We start from the raw sequence: 20,209 nt of genomic DNA, 5'->3' as shown, positions 1-20,209 counted from the left end.
TTGTTTGATAAAATATGAGATGAAAAACACCATTGATAAAACCTTCAATCCAGAAAGGGTTCTGCAGTCCTAGTGTTGATTTTTCTAAACTGTTAGTACTTGATGAAGTAAGTGAACTAATGAAGAAATTTGCAGATTGTACATGATGGCCTACTTTGATATGTCTGCTGTGTTTGGGTGTCTAGACCAACACATGTTTCTTTCTGTGCAGCGTTGGAGATACACTAAAAAAATCCTCAGAATTGCATTGTTACCTGAAATAATTGTAATCATTCACTTTATATGGGATTCAGTTTTAACTAATCGAAAGTCTTTTGTTTACTGCATTTAAACTTTAAGCCTATTTTTATCCCAGTTTTGGCAAGGAAATTTGTTTTTAAATTCCTTGATTTTTTTTCAGCACTTTTTATTGATGTCTGCAATATAGAAAAGTATACAGGTTATATAGGTGTATGGTTCAAAACATCACAAAGTGACCACATGTATGGAGCACAGGATCAAGAAAGACAATGTTCCAGGCACCCCCAAATGCTTCCCCTGTCAGTAGTCCCACTCACCAAGTAGCTACTGTTCTTTCTTCCAAAGCTATAGATAAGTTTTACTTATTTTTTTAAGCTTTATATAAGTGGAATCATAGAGTTTACATTCTTTTGTGCCAGGCTTCTTTCAGTATTCTGTGGTTTATTCATTTTGTTGCATATAGCAATAGTTATCTGTTCTCATTGCACTGTAGTACTTTATTATGCAAATATATTAAAATTTTTCCAATATGCTGTTGATGGGTGTATATTAGTTACCTATTGCTACTGTAATAAATTATCAGAATTTGTAGCTTAATACAAAAATTCATTATCATACCATTCTGGAGGTCAGAAGCCCAGAATCAGCCATACTAATAAGTTAAATAAGTTTCAACAAGGCTGATTTTTCTTGTAGGCTCCAGGGAGCATCTGGTTCCCTCTTTTCCAGCTGCCTGAATTCCTTGGTTCCTGGCTCCCTCTCCATCTTCACAGCTAACAGCATCACATCTTCTGCTCTCTGCTTCCATCATACTGCCTCCCTTGTATTGGGATCCATGTGATTAAACTGGGCCCATATGAGTAATCTAGTGTAAGCTCCCTCAACACTTCACTCTGTTTGATTGCATGATTTCTGAGGAGAAATTGGATATTCTTACCTATACTTCTCCATAGGTGTTTTTCCCCTTTGGTTCTTTTAAGGTTTTTTTTTTTTTTTTTTAATCTTTGATTTTATGCAAATTTTTTTTTTTTTTTTTTTTTTTTTGTCTTTTTGCTATTTCTTCGGCTGCTCCCGCAGCATATGGAGGTTCCCAGGCTAGGGGTCGAATCGGAGCTGTAGCCACTGGCCTACGCCAGAGCCACAGCAACGCAGGATCCGAGCTGCGTCTGTGACCTACACCACATCTCACAGCAACGCCGGATCCTTAACCCACTGAGCAAGGGCAGGGACCGAACCCACAACCTCATGGTTCCTAGTCAGATTCGTTAACCACTGCGCCACGACGGGAACTCCGATTTTATGCAATTTTTAAATTTATTTTTGGTCTTTTGTATTTTTAGGGCTGCACCCCACAGCATATGGAGGTTCCCAGGCTATGGATCAAATCAGAGCTGTAGCCACTGGCCTATACCACAGCCACAGCAATGCAAGATCCGAGCCAAGTCTGTGACCTATACCACAGCTCATGGCAATGCTGGATCCTTAACCCACTGAGCGAGGCCAGGGATTGAACCTGCGTCCTCATGGATACTAGTCAGATTCGTTTCCACTGAGCCATGACGGGAACTCTGATGCTATGCAGTTTGAATGTGATATGCCTAGGTGTAGGTTTTGGTGGGGTTTATCTTTCTTAGTGTTTTTCAAACTTCTTAGATCTGTGGTTTGGTGTCTGACATTAACTTGGCATTTTCAGTCATTATTGCTTCAAATATTTTTTCTGTCATTTTCCCTCTTCTAGTATTGTATATGTTAACATTGTTTGTAGTTGTCCCACAGTTTTTGAATATTCTGTTCCTTTTTTTCTGCAGTCTTTTTTCTCTTTGCTTTTTGTAGTTTGGGGAGTTTCTGTTGACATGTCCTCCAACTCAGAGGTTATTTCCTCAACCATGTGTAGTCATGAGCCCATGGAAAGCATTCATCATTTCTGTTTCAGGTTTTATTTTTTATATATATGCCTTTAAAAAAATTCTTTCTTAGAATTTATATCTCTTTGCTTATATGACCTACCTGTTTTGGTGTGTTGTCTTTTTCTCTTAAAGGCATTAGCTTTTTATATTAATGGTTGTTTTAAATTTGTAGTCTGATAATTCCAACATCTCTGCCATGTCCGAATCTCATTCTGATGCTCACTCTGTCTCTTCGAACTGTTTGCTTTTCATTTGTGCCTAGTAGTAGCTTTGTGTTGATAGCTGAATATGATGTCCTGGGTAATAGAAACTCCAATGAACAGATCTTTAGTGCTGTGGTGGGGGGATAGCATTCTGTAGTCCTGTGATTAGGTCTCAGTGAACCCGTGTGCATGGGCTGTGAACTTCACAAGTGCTTCTCAGTCTTCCTCAGCTCTCTGCCCCATACATGGGACAGGATGGCTCAAGGGAGCTAGAGTTGGAAATTTCCCTTCTACCAGGTTGTTTAGGCTCTGACAAACCCCAATAGTTGAGGTGCTGATAAAATAGTTCCTTCTGAGGGCAGGCCTTGTTAAGAACAGAATACTCTGGGTTATTTCAAAATGGTTACTTTCTCTGTTCCCCTGCCAGAAGCACCAGGGGATTCTCCTCTGAATTTCCCTTTGCTACCCTGGAAGAGCTTCTTAAGGTAAAACAAAGCTTTGGGGATCCCCTATGACTAGGGGATTTTACTCAGTGACTTGTCCACACTGAGCCTCCAGCAATTTGTCAGTTACAATTCAGGCTTTCCTACCAGGGTCCTGTCTCCCTGAGACGTTTCTGCTTCAGTAAGTTGTGATTCTCTTTTCACCTGTCTCTGCAGTTTGGGAGACTGCAGATTTCCCTCAGTTCTCTGACAGACCTAAGAGTTGATTTTTCAGTTAATTCGGCTTTTTTCTTGTTAGGATGGACAAGTGACTTCCCAACTCCTTATTTGGTAGACCAAAAAACCCAGAATCATAAATTCCCCCCTCACAATCCTAATCATACCTAGAGAGTCCCTTTGCCAAGTAAGGTAACATTCACCAGTTCCAGGGATTAGGATATAGACATCTTTGGGTGGGTAGTATTCAACCTACCGTAAGATGTTTGGATGGTTTTCAGTTTTCCAATTGATCCTATGAATTGTTATGAACAGTCTTGAATGCATCTTTTGGGAAACATGTTCACTTTTTTGTTGGTTATATATGTAGATGTGGATTGCTGGATCTATAGGCTATATATGTATTAAGCATTAGCAGATATTAAATGTTTGGCCAGTTTTTCCAGAGGTATCATTCCTGGGATAAAATTTTATAGAGGTATCATTCCTGGGATAAAATTTTTCAAATGATGTATCTGATAAGAATCTAATATTCAGAATATGTAAAAACTCTTAAAACTCAATAGGAAGACAACCCAATATTAAAAGACAGTATTTGAATAGATATTTCCTCAAGGAAGATGTACAAGTGGGAACCACATGAAAAGAAGTTTGATATCATTAGTAATTGGGGAAATGCAAGTCAAAGCCACAATGAGATAACCACAGCCAAAATAAGTGTTGGTAAAGATGTGAAGAAATTCCCATTGCTGGTGGGAATGTAAAATGATGGAACCGCTTTGGAAAACTGGTGGTTCCTCAAAAGGCTAAACATTTAGTTACTATGACCTAGCAATTCCACTCCCAGGATATTTACCTAACTGAGGTAAGAACGTATGTCCTCCCAGAAACGTGTGTGCAAATGTTCATAGAGCGTAATTTATTATTATAGGTAAAAGATGGAAACAACCCAAGCACCCATCAACAGACAAAAATGGATAAACACAATGTGACATATCCAAACAATGGAACTTTTTTAACCATAAAAGGAAAGAAGTATTGATACATGCTACTATATGGATGAACCTTGGAAACCTTAAGTGAAAGAAGCCAATCATGAAAAGTCACAATGTATGATTCCATTTATATGAAATGTCCAGAATAGGCAAATCCTTTGAGGCAGAAAATAAATTAGTGGTTGCAAAAGAAGAGGGCAATGAGGAGTGACTGCTAATAGGTATAGTGTTTCTTCCTTTCCTTTCCTCCTTTTGACTGCACCCATGACCTCTGGACCAGGGATTATACTCAAGCCACAGCAGTGACAACGCAAGATCCTTAACTGGCTACATCACAAGGGAACTCCAGTATAGGGATTCTTTTGACTGTGATGAAAGTGTTCTGAAATTTTATAGTGATGGTGGTTGCACAGTCTGGTGAATGCACTAAAAACTTGGGGAGTTCTCTGATGGCTTAATGGTTAAGGATTTGGCAGTGTCAACTGCTGTGGCTCAGGTTGCTGTGGCGCTGTTTTGATCTCTGGCCTGGGAACTTGTACGTGCCACGGGCATAGCCTTTACTTCAAAAGGGTGAATTATGGTATATGAAATATATATCAGTTTTTTAATTTACATTACAACCAGCAGTATATAAGAGTTCCAGTTGCTCTGTATCTTTTTGTACACTTGGCTATTGTCTGTCTTTAGTTTTAGACCTTCTGGCAGGTTTTTTATTTTTACAGTAGGATCTTATTTTGGTTTTAATTGTTTTTTCTTGATAACTTTCAGTTAAGTATATTTCATGTTTATTGGCCATTTGGCTATCTTCTTTTGTAAAGTACCTATTTAAGAATCTTAAGAGTCTTGTCTTCCCCCACCCCCCTCAGAAAAATAGGGAAATAATTGCTTCTTTCTTACTAACATATTCTTTGCATATTCAGGATACTAGTTCTTGTCAGAAATGTAAATATCTTCTCCCATTCTGTGGTTTGGTCTTTTCACCCTTTCATACTACCTTTTGATGAGTAGAAATTATTGATTCTAATGTTCCATTTGCCTACTTTTCATTATAGTTACTGATTTTTTTTTTTTACCTGTTTTGAAGAAATCTTTGCCCTCTAGGTCATGAAGATAGTTTATGATGTTATATTTCTAGAAGCTTTATTGTTTTGCTTTTCTGTAGTTCTTCTGGGATTGATTTTTTTTGCATGGTATGAAGTAGGGTATAACTTTTTTTTTTAATGTGGTATTCACTTACTCTGATATCATTATTGGAGGGGTATCATCTTTCTGAACTGCAGTGTCACATTGGTCATAATTCAACTGTCCATTTATACGTATCTCTGTTTCTGGGCTTTCTATTCTTTTCCATTTGCCAGTTTGTCTATCCTGTACCAGTATATTATAGTCTCAATTTCTGTAGTTTAAAAAAAGCCTTTATCCAGTACCCTCTGCCGCCTCTATTTTTTCTTAAGATTGCTTTTGCTATCTGCCCCCACCCCAGCTTTTTTTCTCTTCAGCTGGCCCCAGGCGTGTGGAGTTTCTAGGGCAGTAGTCCAATCCCAGCCGCATATGCTATCTACACTGCAGCTGCAGCAACACAAGATCCTTAACCCAGTGCCCGCAGCCAGGGATGGAAGCTGGGTCCCAGCACTCCAGAGTTGCCACCAATCGCATGGCACCACAGCAGAAACTCCACGTTTGCTATTTTTGACCCTTTACATTTCCAAATAAAATTTTTCAGGGCTACAGGTACAGCATATGGAGGTTCCCAGGCTAGGGGTCAAATCAGAGTTATAGCAACACCGGATCCTTGAGGGTTTGATCCATGAGTGAGGCCAGGGATCAGACCCGCGTCCTCATGGATATTAGTCGGATTCGTTTCCACTGTGCCACAACAGGAACACCTCAAATAAACTTTAGAATCAGCTGGTCAATTGCCACACCAAAAAAGTGGTATTTTGATTGAGATTGCATTGAACTTATAGATCAATTTGAGGATAATTGTCATCTTTACAGTATCTTCCAAACTATGCACAGAAATATCCCTACATTTTATGTAGGTCTTCAGTCTCTCCTAGCAGTATTTGTATCGTCTTGTACCTTCTTTTGGTAGATTTTTTTTTTCTCAGCTCATTTTTTTGGGAATGCTATTGTAAATGGCACCCTTTAAAATTTTGCATTCTTTGTTTATGGTATGTAAATACTTTTCATATTGATCTTATCCAAAAAGCTTACTCAAATCCATTTGTTAATATAGTAATCCTTCTGTAGTTTATTTTGAATTTTTCTACAATTATGTCATCTGTAAATGAGTATTATTTCATCCTTTCTAATATTTTGCTCTGTGACACCTATACTCCAGTATACAACTCTGTAGAATTGATGACAGGAAGCATCTTTATCTTGTTCCCCATCTCAGAGTGAAAGCTTTAAATACTTCACTATTGAGTATATTTGCTAGATACTCTAACAGAAAGAAAGTTCTCTTTCCTGCTTACTTGTATAACAGATTTTATTATGAATGGGTGTTGAATTTTATAAAAAGATTTTTTCTAGAGATAATTTTTTCCTGTTAGTAATACCAGTTATGTTAATTTTTAGAAGTATTAAACCAACTTTATACCCCTGAAATAAATTGACTTGATCTTCATATATTAGTTTTATTATAGTGCTGGCTTTGGTTTGTCAGTATTTTGATAGGAAGTTCTCATTGTGGCTTAGCAGGTCAAGAACCCAACTAGTAGTCTTGAGGACTCAGGTTCAATCCCTGGCCTCAGTGGGTTAAGAATCCAGCATTGCCGGAGTTCCCGTCGTGGCGCAGTGGTTAACGGATCCGACTAGGAACCATGAGGTTGCGGGTTCGATCCCTGCCCTTGCTCAGTGGGTTAACGATCCGGCGTTGCCGTGAGCTGTGGTGTAGGTTGCAGACGCGGCTCGGATCCCGCATTGCTGTGGCTCTGGCGTAGGCTGGCAGCTACAGCTCCGATTCGACCCCTAGCCTGGGAACCTCCATATGCTGCAGGAGCGGCCCAAAGAAATAGCAAAAAGACAAAAAAAAAAAGAATGCAGCATTGCTACAAGTTGCAGTGTAGGTCACATATGTAGCTCAGATCTGGCATTGCTGTGGCTGTGGTGTAGGATGGCAGCTGCAGCTCCAGTTCAACCCCTAGGCTGCGAACTTCCATATGCCACAGATGCAGTCCTAAAAAGAACAAATTGGTTAAAAAAAAAAAAGTTAGGATTTTGCATTATACTGGGAAGAATTAGTTTGTAATTTTCATATTTTTATCAGTATTTGATATCAAGATAATGTTGACATCCTAAATCAGGTTGGGAAGTATTCCCTCTTTATATTCTTTGTAAAGAGTTTGTGGTAGACTGATGTAACACTTGTCAGTTTTGTTTCTTTAAAACTATCAGATATCAATTTAGAAGACTTGTAGAAATTAACAACAGCCCAAATGCTTTTACCCATTACGATTTCCTTATGTGGGGTTTCTTTTTCTTGTTTTTTGTTTGTTCGTTTTGTTTTTCTTTTTATGGCCATACCTGTGGCATATGGAAGGTCCTGGGCCAGGGGTTGATTTGGAGCCACAGCTGTGACCTATACCACAGTTTGCAGCAACACTGGATCCTTAACCCACTGAGCAAGGCCAGGGATCAAGCCCAAATCCTCACAGAGACAACACTGGGTCCTTAATCCCCTGAGCCACAATAGGAACTCCAGGTTTGGTTTTGTTTTGTTTAATATGGGCTTTCTTTTCATTGAAAGTAACTTGATTTTTAAACTGGCAAAATGCCAGAATATAGGAATTCCTCCTTCACATAACACATTATTAATGTCCTTATCAAATAGTTGTCCCCATGGTGAAATGGAATTTGATGATGTCAGGGAATTTTCAGTGTATGTATCAGATATATTCTGTAATCATGATCACTTCAGAGAATTAGAAAAATGTAATCCATACATATAATAAAAAAGCATGAAGTGAGAGGTATATGAAATTCAATAATTTAAAAGATATTTCTCAGACAATGAGAAAATATATGAAGATAATCATACTTTGAGAAATAATCGGAGTTCCCATCGTGGCGCAGGGTTAACGAATCTGACTAGGAACCATGAGGTTGCGGGTTCAGTCCCTGCGCTTGCTCAGTGGGTTAACGATCGGCGTTGCCGTAGCTGTGGTGAAGGTTGCAAACTCGGCTCGGATCCCGCGTTACTGTGGCTCTAGCGTAGGACGGAGGCTACAGCTCCGATTTGACCCCTAGCCTGGGAACCTCCATATGCTGCAGGAGCAGTCCAAGAAATAGCAAAAAAAGACAAAAAAAAAAAAAAAAAAAGAAATAATCTTCCAATCTCTCAATATATGACTCTAGAGAGGGAGAATAATACACATACATACACACTTAATCTTTTTTTTTTTTTTTTTGTCTTTTTAGTGCCATATCCATGGCATATGGAGGTTCCCAGGCTGGGGGTCAAATGGATCTGTAGTTTCTGACCTACACCACAGCCACAGCAATGCCACATCTGAGCCATGTCTGTGATCTGCACCGCAGCTCATGGCAATGCTGGATCCTTAATCCACTGAGAAGGCCAGGGATCGAACCCACATCCTTATGGATACTAGTTGGGTTCATTACTGTTGAGTCACAGTGGGAACTCCCTGGTGACAATTCTGTTTTATCTTGGGATAAATTCTCTTTCCAAAATTCAGATGTAGCCGTTCTCAAAATTTTTGGTCACAATACTCCTTTACATTTGTACTTAAGAACCCAAAGAATTGTTAATATGGGTCATTTATATTTGCTGTGATAAATAAAAGCTGAAATTTTTGAAAATATTTTATAAATAGCAATAGAAAATCCATTACATGTTATAACTTTGTAGAGAACAACTTTACAAAACTAAAAAATGAATGTAGATAATAAAATTAGAAATGAAAAAGAAGTAACAATGGATATCACAGATATACAAAGGGTCATAAGAGACTATTACATGCAACTATACGCCAATAAAATGGAAAACCTAGGAGAAATGGACAAATTCTTAGAAAAGTACAATCTTCCAAGACTAAACCAAGATGAAATAGAAAAGATGAATGGACCAATTAACAAGTACTGAAATTGAAACTGTGATTAAAAAACTCCAACAAACAGGAGTTCCTGTTATGGCGCAGTGGATACAAATCCAACTAGGAACCGTGAAGTTGCAGATTTGATCCCTGGCTTCACTCATTGGGTTAAGGATCTGGAGTTGCCATAAGCTGTGGTGTAGGTCGCAGGCACAGCTCAGATCTGGCTTTGCTGTGGCTGTGGCATAAGCTGGCAGCTGCACTCCAATTAGACCCTAGCCTGGGAACCTCCATATGCCACAGGTGGGGCCCTCAAAAGACAAAAGAGAAAAAAATAAAAAATAAATTATAAAAAAAAAAATTCCAACAAACAAAAGTCCAGGACTAGATGGCTACACAGGTGAATTCTATCAAACATTTAGAGAAGAGCTAACACCTATCCTTATGAAACTGTTCCAAAAAATTGCAGAAGGGACACTCCCAAACTCATTCTATGAGGCCACCAACACCTCATACCAAAACCAGACAAAGATATCACAAAAAAAGAAATTACAGGCCAATTTCACTGATGAATATAGATGCAAAAATCCTCAACAAAATACTAGCAAACTGAATCCAACAATACATTGAAAGAATTGTACATCACGATCAAGTGGGGTTTATCCCAGGGATGCAAGGATTCTTCAATATCTGCAAATCAATCAGTGCGATACACCACATTAACAAACTGAAGAATAAAAACCATATGATCTCTCAATAGATGCAGAAAAGGCCTTTGACAAAGCCCAACACCCATTTCTGATAAAAATCCCTGGAAAGTGGGCATAGAGGGAACTTACCTCAACATAATAAAGGCCATGTATGACAAACCCACAGCAAACATCATTCTCAATGGTGAAATGCTGAAAGAATTCCCACTGAGATCAGAAGCAAGACAAGGATGTCCCCTCTCACCACTACTCTTCAACATAGTTTTGGAAGTCCTATCCAGGGCAATCAGAGAAGAAAAAGAAATAAAAGGAATCAGGATTAGAAAGGAAGAAGTAAAACTATCACTATTTGCCAATGACATGATACTATAGCTAGAGAATCCTAAAAACTCTACCAGAAAACTGTTAGAGCTCATCAGTGAATTTGGCAAAGTCGCAGGATGCAAAATTAATACACAGAAATTGACGGCATTTCTATATACTAACAATGAAAGATCAGAAAGAGAAATTAGGGAAGCAATCATATTTAGCATTGCATCAGAAAGAATAAAATACTTAGGAACAAACCTACCTAAAGAGACAAAAGACCTGTACTCTGAAAACTATAACACTGACGAAAGAAATCAAAGATGACACCAACAGATGGAAAGACATACCATGCTCTTGGATTGGAAGAGTCAATATTATCAAAATGACTATACTACCAAGGCAATCTACAGAGTCAATGTAATCCCTATCAATTACCGAGGACATTTTTCACAGAGCCCGAACAAAATATTTTGAAGTTTCTTTGGAAGCACAAAAACCCAGAACAGCCAAAGACAGCCTGAAAAAGATAAATGAAGCTGGAGGAATCAGGCTCCCGGACTTCAGACTATACTACAAAGCAACAACCATCAAAACCATATGGTACTGGAACAAAACAGAAACATAGATCAGTGGAATGGGATAGAAAGCCCAGAATTAAACCCACACACCTACAGCCAGCTCATTTATGACAAAGGAGGCAAGAATATACAATGGAGAAAAGACAGCCTGTTCAATAAGTGGTGCTGGGAAAACTGGCCACATGGAAAAGAATGAAATTAGAACACTTCCTAAAAAAAAAAAAAAAAAAAATAATAATAAAAAGAACACTTCCTAACGCCATAACAAAAAAAAACTCAAAATGGATTAAAGACTTAGATATAAGACCAGACACTGTAAAACTTAGAGGAAAACAGGCCAAACACTCTCCAACATAAACAACAGCAACATCTCAGATCCACCTCTTAGAGTATTGACAATAAAAACAAAAATAAACAAATGGGACCTAATTAAACTTCAAAGTTTCTGCGCAGCAAAGGAAACCCTAAACAAAACAAAAAGACAACCTACAGAATGGGAGAAAATCTTTGCGAATGAATTGACAAGTGATTAATCTCCAAAATTTATAAACACCTCCTGCAGCTCAATACCAAAAAAAACAAAGAACCCCATCAAAAAATGGGCAGAAGATCTAAACAGACAATTCTCCAAAGAAGACATACAGATGACCAAAAAACACAGGAAAAGATGTTCAACATCACTCATTGTTAGAGAAATGCAAATCAAAACCACTCTGAGGTACCACCTTACACCAGCCAGAATGGCCATCATCAAAAAGTCTACAAAAATAAGTGCTAGAGAGGGTGTGGAGAAAAAGGAACCCTACTACCCTGTTGTGGGATTGTAAATTGGTGCAACCACTGTGGGAAACAGTATGGAGATTCCTCAGAAAACTAAACATGAAATTACCATTTGATCCAGCAATCCCACTCCTGGGCATCTATCCAGAGAAAACCATGACTCGCAAAGACACATGTACTCCGATGTTCACTGCAGCACTATTTTCAATAGCCAAGACATGGAAACAACCTAAACATCCATCGACAAAGGAGTGGATCAAGAAGAAGTGGTACATATACACAATGGAATATTACTCAGACATTAAAAGGAACGAAATAATGCATTTTTAGCAACATAGATGGACATAGAAATTATCATGCTAAGTGAAGTCAGTCAGACAATGAAACACCAACACAAATGCTTTCACTGACATGTGGAATCTGAAAAAAGGACACAATGAACTTCTTTGCAGAACAGATACTGACTCATAGACTTTGAAAAACTTATGTTTTCCAAAAGAGACAGGGCGTGGAGGGTGGGGGGATGTGCTGGGGTTGTGGGATGAAAATCCTATAAAACTGGATTGTGATGATCATTGTACGACTATAAATGTAATAAATTCATTGAGTAATAAGAAAAAGAAAAGACACATGTACTCCAATGTTTATTGCGGCCCTATTTGCAATAGCCAAGACATGGAAACAACCTTATTGTCCATCAACAGAGGAGTGGCTAAAGAAGATGTGGTACATATACACAATGGAATATTACTCAGCCATTAAAAGGAAAGAAATAATGGCATTTGTGACAACATGGATGGACCTAGAAATTATGCTAAGTGAAGTCAGTCAAGCAATGGGACACCAACATCATATGCTATCACTGACATGTGGGATCTAAAAAAAGGACACAATGAACTTCTTTGCACAGCGATACTGACTCACAGACTTTGCAAAACTTATGGTTTCCAGATGAGACAGGTTGGGGGTGGGGGGATGCACTGAGGGTTTGGGATGGATATGCTGTAAAATTTGATTGTAATGATTGTTGTACACCAATAAATGTAATAAAATTCATTATTATAAAAATTTCATAATTGAATATGTAGTCCTTATCTAATTGAAGTTACAAGTTCTGTGTCTAAAATAAATCAAGATAAGTTAATCCAAAAAAAAAAAATTGTATGTAGAAAAGTGCCATTGTTTTACATTTTCCCAATCTTCAATGTCTGGTTTAATGGAGAACAACTGTATTCCCTCAACTGCTGTATCTGAAGTGATGTGCTTTTCAGTTGAATTTCATGAAAAAATCCAGCCTCAGAAATACATAGGTGGAAAAGGTAGTATTTTAATAGTTTTTCCAGATAATTGCGAAACTTCTTTTTTGATGCTATAACTTGACAGGTGTTAGTGCTCTAAAGCTCAATCACAATGTGGAATCCATTGGTCTCTCTTACACTCTGAATGGTTTTTTACCCATATTTGATTTTATAACATTATTCATTGGATTTAGAAAAATAGCAGTTCACTGAGTTTCAGAGTTCTTCCAAATCTTGATGTGTCTCATTATAAAATATCTTCCAAATCACATATTTTCAGTATTATTAGATCTCATTAGAAAAGTTTGGGGGTTTTTTTTTTTTTTATTTATTTATTTATTTATTTATTTATTTATTTATTTATTTTGCCGTGCCTGCGACATGCAGAAGTTCCAGGGCCAAGGATTGAACCCATAGCACATCAGTGACCCAAGCCACAGCAGTGACAATGCTGAATCCTTAACCCACTGCACCACCAGGGAACTCCTAGAAGAGTTTAAGTTTCCAGGCTAGGAGCCGAATCAGAGCTGCAGCTGCTGGCCTAAGCAATGCCAAATGCCACAGCAATGCCAGATCTGAGCTTCATCTGTGTTCTACACTACTGTTCACGGCATCACCAGATCCTTAACCCACTGAATGATGCCAGAGATCCAACCTACATCCTCATGGATACTAGTTAGGTTTGTTACTGCTGAGTCACAATGGGAACTCCTAAATGGTTGTGGCTTAATGAAATTAATTTTTCTTTTATTTTAAAAAAAATTTATTAGAGTTTATTTACAATGTTCTGTCCAATTCCGCTGTACAGCAAAGTGACCCAAGTATACATGCACATATATATATACACATTCTTTTTCTTGCTTTATCCTCCATCATGTTCCATCACAAGTGACTAGATATAGTTCCCTGTGCTACACAGGAGGATCTCATTTCTTATCTACTCCAAATGTAATAGTTTGCATCTAACCCCAAACTCCCCATCCATCCCACTCCCCCTTGGCAACCACAAGTCTATTCTCCATGAATTTGTTTCTTTCCTGTAGATTGGTTCATTTGTGCCACGTATTAGATTCCAGATATGTGATATCATTTGTATTTGTCTCATTAATGCAGTATGTAGCACGTCAGTCTCATAATAATATTAATTTTTATTTCTTCAAGGGGATTATTTTTTCTTTTTGTGGCTACACCCACGGCATATGGAAGTTACCAGGGCCAGGGATTGAATCTGCACCTCTGCAGAGATCAAACAATTGCAGCTGGATTCTTAGCGCAATGCACCATGGTGGGAACTCCCTTCGAGGGAATTCTTAAATGAACTTGTCTTTCTATTTTCCCACATAGTGGTGAAGAATACAACAACTGCAAATTCAGCTTGGGGCTACTGCCTTGCTTTGTGCTAGAGTGCTAGCAGTTCACCCACGGTGCAAACAAATGTTCACACAGTGAAAAGGGCAGATGACCTCTTCCTAGTTAGTTTTGACCTCACAGATTCCCGCAAAGTTCTAAAGACTTCTAGGGATCCTAGGGTCACACTCTGAGAACTGCTGTTGTAATCCAGTAGCCAAATTGGTCATTTGATTTTGCCCCATGTTGGTTTAGAATTTCAAACAAGGCTTTGGTTCAGAAATTTCGATTGACATACTGTGGAGTGTGACTCTTCCAAGTGTTTTCTGTTAAATGTGTTCTGTCTAAATGCTACAACTTGGCCATCATAATTGGGTTAGTCTCCTGTGTTTTGGGTACATACACTCACTCTGGTCTTTCCAAGCTCTGCTCAGGTGGGAAATTCTATTAAGTTGTTGGTGGAAGACCACAATTTCGCTGCACCCAAAACTTTGGCTGCTCTTTAACTGCAGTAAATGCTTAATATTTCATTGAACATTGTTAAACTTCAAGTAAAATAATCTTTTTTTTTTGTCTTTTTAGGGCCACACCCACAGCATATGGAGGTTCCCAGGCTAGGGGTCTAATCAGAGCTGTTGCTGCCAGCCTATACCACAGCCTCAGCAACACCAGATCCGAGACCCGTCTGCGACCTACACCATAGCTCACAGCAATGCCAGTTCCTTGACCCACTGAGCGAGGCCAGGGATCGAACCCATGTCCTCATGGATACTAGTCAGGTTTGTTACTGCTGAGCCATAATGGGGACTCCTGATAGTCCTAATATTTGAAAAACTCTCGAAATGAAGGTGGGAGAACTAAAATCCTGATAAAAATTAATAGGTAAAAAACTACAATACAAAAATAACCCTTGAACATATATAAATATGTTCAATTTTCCTCAGGGAGAAATGCAGGTTAAAAGTATACCAAAAAAGAAGTTCCTGCCATAGGGCAGTGGGTTAAAGGATCTGGCATTGCCACAGCTATGGTGTAGGTCAAAGTTGTGGCTTTGATTCAGTCCCTGACCCGGGAGCTTCCATATGTTGCAGATGTGTCCATAATTTATTTTTATTTTTTATTTTTTATTTTTATTTTTATTTTTTTTAGGACTGCACCTGCAGCATATGTAGGTTCCCAGGCCAGGGGTTGAATTGGAGCTATAGCCACTGGCCTACACCACAGCCACAGCAACACCAGATCTGAGCTGAGTCTGCAACCTACACCACAGCTCATAGCAACACTGGATCCTTAACCCACTGAGCAAGGCCAGGGATCAAACCTGCGTCCTCATGGACAATAGTCACATTTATTTCCTCTGAGCCACAATGGGAACTCCCATAAATTTTTTTTTAATGTGGTACATAGTATGTGGAATACTACTCAGCCATAAAAAAGAATGAAATAATGCCATTTGCAGGAGTTCCTGTCATGGCTCAGTGATAACCACCCCAACTAGTATCCATGAGGATAAGGGTTTGATCCTTGACCTTGCTCAGTGGGTTAAAGATCCAGCAGTGCTGTGAGCTGTGGTGTAGGTTGCAGACGTGGCTTGGATCCCCGAATTGCTCTGGCAGTGGTTAGGCTGGCAGCTACAGCTCCAATTCAACCCCTAGCTTGGGAACTTCCATATGCTGCAAGGGCAGGCCTAAAAAGACAAACAATAATAACAATGCCATTTGCAGCAACATGGATGCAGCTAAAAGTTCTTAACTCACTAAGTGAATTAAGTCAGAAAGAGAAATGTTCCTCTGAAGAAACACAGGAAAGATAACCAGAAACTAAAAAATATTATCTGAGGAGGGTAGTTGGACGACATGAAATGGAATGGATAAACTGAACACCTAACTGACCTGAGTGTACCTTTTCGTATGTCTTCGCTTCTGGTACATTAAGGTTTCACATTTAAAAAAACTAATATTTGGAGTTCCCATCGTGGCTCAGTGGTTAACAAATCTGGCTAGGAACCATGAGGTTTCAGGTTCAATCCCTAGCCTTGCTCAGTGGGTTAAGGATCCAGCATTGCTGTGAGCTGTGGTGTAAGTTGCAGACTCCGCTTGGATCCCGAGTTGCTGTGGCTGTGGTGTAGGCTGGTGGCTATAGCTCCAATTAGACCCCTAGCCTGGGAACCTCCATATGCTGTGGGAGGGGCCCAATAAATGGCAGAAAGACAAAATAAATAAATAAAAATTAAAAAATTAAAAAATTAAAAAACGAATATTTAATCAACTACGAGGGAAAAACCATGATTTTTTCCTGATTTTTTTTTTTCTTTTGGCCACACTGCGGCCTGCAGAAGTTCCTGGGCCAGGAATCAAACCTGTGCCACAGCAGTAACAATACCAGATCCTTAACCCATTGCTCCACTAGGGAACTCCTGTTTTCTGTACTCTTTAATGATGTTCACTGAGGTAAGTCTGCGTGTTAAGAGTAGGCTTGTAGTAAAAAGGCTCCCTGTAATTCAAATCCCAAACTCTTCCCAAGCAGTCAGAAGTTTCTACATTTGTCCATCACATCTCCCACCCAAGTAAACAAAATGTCCTGAACTAAAATACTCAACTATGATACGGGAACAAGGAGGCTAAGTTATCTACGGTCTTTTTCCAGCTAAATATCACTTGGGAATAACTCTCCACACAGTAGCACAGAAACCCTAGGACAAAAGGCATTATTAGCATTCCTTTGCTGTTGCAGCCCTCTGCTGGTATAAATGAAACATGGAGATTGACAATGCTATTTTCTTGTCCTCTAGTCTAGTTTTGTTGATAAACTATCATCCCTAGATTTATTTTCTTTTTTTTAGGACCGTACCTGTGGCATATGGAGGTTCCCAGTCTAGGGGTCCAATCAGAGCTGTAGCTACTTGCCTACTCCACAGCCACAGCAACACAGGATCCAAGATGCATCTGCAACCTACACCACAGCTCACGGCAACTCTAGATCCTTAACCTTAACCCACTGAGTAAGGCCAGGGATCAAACCCACATCCTCATGGATACTAGACAGGTATGTTAACTGCTGAGCCATGATGGGAACTCCCTTAGGACATTTCTGATCCAAACTTTTCTCTGCTTAGCTGGCACAACACCAAACACTCTGAGGTGTTTGGAAATGTTGGCAAGGAAAACTTCAGACTTTTTCTTTGCCTTCCTGAACACTATTTCCTGTGTTCTCCTGCTCTAAACACTCCTTTTTTCTCTGCCTTTTCTTTACTTTTTCTCCCACTCCTGCCAGAGTTCTAGCCCAAATACCCTTCTTTCTATAGGTTCTTCCCTTGAACATTTACGTGGTTCTGTTAGCACAATGAGCATCTAGCAAATGCTGTTTCTCCTCCAGATCCATATTTGAAACTATGTAACTAGAACTTCCCTTGAACTTCCCTGTGGACCAGACACCTCAGTGTGAACGCTCATCTGGGTTCGTCATCTTCCCTATGTTAAGACAAAAGATCCAAAACCTGGACATATGCAAAAGGATTACTGAGTGCCCTTCAATGCCATGTATCAGACTAGAGCATCAGCAAAGCGTGGTCCTGGACCACCAGCATCAGCGCATCTTGGAACTTGTTAGAAATATGAACTCAGATTCCACTCAAGATCTCCTGAGTCAAATGCTTTGGAGGAGAGCCCTGGAAATCTGTGAATCAACAGGCCCTCCCAGTGATTCTGTTGAGAATTTGAGGTGAGAACTGCTGAGCTGGAGCAGGATCAGCTTGTGGGTAAATCCAGCCCAGTGCCTGTTATTATAAAGTTTTACAGGAGAATTTTCCTTTCTTTTATTTGATGTATTTTTTTCCTCTATAAGATTTCTCATTTCAGTGTAGCAAGCCCCAGTGTTTATTCAGTATTGTTTATTCATTGCTGAAGATGAACGTTTTCTGTGTGGATGCCCCCATCAGAAGGGCTCCCTAATCATCACTTGGTGTCCAGGGGGGAATGGTTCCAGGACACCCCTGCAGCAGGATACCAGAACCCTCAGATGCTCTAGTCCCTTATATAAAAAGGCATGGTATTTGTATATAATCTATGCACATCCTCTCTTACATTTAATTAATTAATTAATTTTTTTTGCTGGTCCTGTGGCATGTGGAAGTGCTTGGGCCAGGGCCTGAACCCTCGCCACAGCAGCAATCCAAGCTGTTGCAGTGACAACACCTGACCCTTAACCCACTGTGTCACAAGAGAACCCCCTCTCCTATACATTTTCAATCATCTCTATTTTATTTATAATACCTAATGTGGTGCAAATGTAATGTAAGCAATTCCTGGCATGCAGCAAGTTCAAGTTTTGCTTTTTGGAGCTTTCTGGAAGATATATATTTTAATACTTTCTATCATGGTTGGTTGAGGCTACAGCCATGGAACCCACGGAACAGAAGGCCAACTATGTAAATGCTTTGTTCATGGAGCCCTAAAATCTTCAGTTGGTCTTTTAATTCATTAAGAAATGTAAGCAATGCACACCTGTTTTTAAAAAACTGGCAGGAATATTAAGTGTCTAAATCCTAAGCACCCTCAAATCAATCAGAGCAAAGGAGGTTATGGCACAACTGCTGTCTCCTACCTAATAGCTTTCATTCCCTTCACATTATATTTCCATCACATCGTAAGACAATGTTCCTCCATTATGGATAGATTTCTCACCAGTATTATCTGGAGAGCTTCTTACAAAAGCATATTCCTGAGACCTATCCAAATTCAGACACTTTGGGGCTGGATCTCCAAGAATCTTTTTTTTTTTTGGTGTTCCTGTCGTGGCTCAGTGGTTAAAGAATCTGATTAGCATCCATGAGGATGCAGGTTTGATCCCCAACCTTGCTAAGTCTGGTAAGGATCTGGCAATGCCATGAGCTTTTGTGTAGGTTGCAGATGCCACTCAGATCTTGCATTGCTGTGGCTGTGACTGTGGCCAGCAGCTACAGCTCCGATTAGACCCCTAGCCTGGGAACCTCCAAACGCTGCGGGTGTGGCCCTAAAAACTAAAAAAAAAAAAAAAAAAAAAGATTCTTATGCACCCTGAAGTTTGTGAATCACAGGCTACATTCTTACCCTCTTCTAAGTTCAAAGAGAAGAAGAGACTCCTTTAGTATTGCCCAAGTGCACCATAAACAAACCAAGACCATTGAAAGAGCCATCCATCTTCTCTCTCATAGTCTCCTTTTTCTTTGTAACTTTCCCTCAGTATTTTATTTTGAAACTATCCAAACACAGAAAAGTTGAAATAACTGTACAGTGGACACCCATATACTACTCCATTGACATGTTCCTGCAGTTGCTTTTTCACCAGACTCTCCTTTTACTCATATCTTTATTCATTAACCCATCTTTTTGGGAGGGGGCGATGAATTTCTAAGTAAATTTCAGATGCAGGTAGTGACTTATTTGGGATGATGGTGATTTGAAGAATAACAAAGCACTGAATTCTTAGAGCCCTGGTGAAAACACAGTGGCTTTATTGGACAGGATTTGTTGGCTGCTTTGCCTCAGCAAGAGGTTCAGAATGTTCAATTAAAGATAGAAGGATAGCTTTGGCTGACTGTAGAGTCCCTCCCCATCTTCCTGCAGGGTAGTATCTACTTGTCTCTATTTATTTGAATGGAACCTTTTGTTTTGTTACTAGGGGGAAAAAAAGGGAAGTTTGGGGCTGTGGAGAACAGAAGATAAATGTGGAAACAGAGGGCAGCAGTAACCCCTTCCCTCCTCCATGGGTCTTGAGGCCCTAATGGATAGCCGGTTTGAGGTTTGCTGGGCTAGCGGTTAGCAAGGCCATGAGTCAGACTGCCTAGGCCTACATTCCAGTTGCCCCTGGGTGTTTGACCTTGGATGTTATCCTTGGCCTCTTGGCCTTATTTCCAAACTGAATTTGAGTCTGCTTACCCACTGCATAGCAAAGCCAGCTGACTGACACCCAGTCATAGTGATGGAAAGTACAGCATTTATTGCATAGCCCAGCAAAGAGCATGAATGGCTAGTATTCAAAAGATCAGAACTTCTCGATGGTTTTCTGGGGAGGGCTCTAAAGGCAACATTTGGGGTGAGAGTTGAAGGGGGCGTGACTTACTTCTGATTGGTTGATGGTACTGTA

Source organism: Sus scrofa, chromosome 13 (assembly GCF_000003025.6).
Source record: "Sus scrofa isolate TJ Tabasco breed Duroc chromosome 13, Sscrofa11.1, whole genome shotgun sequence".
NCBI classification, from domain to species: Eukaryota; Metazoa; Chordata; class Mammalia; order Artiodactyla; family Suidae; genus Sus; species Sus scrofa.
This window is presented reverse-complemented; position numbering follows the sequence as displayed.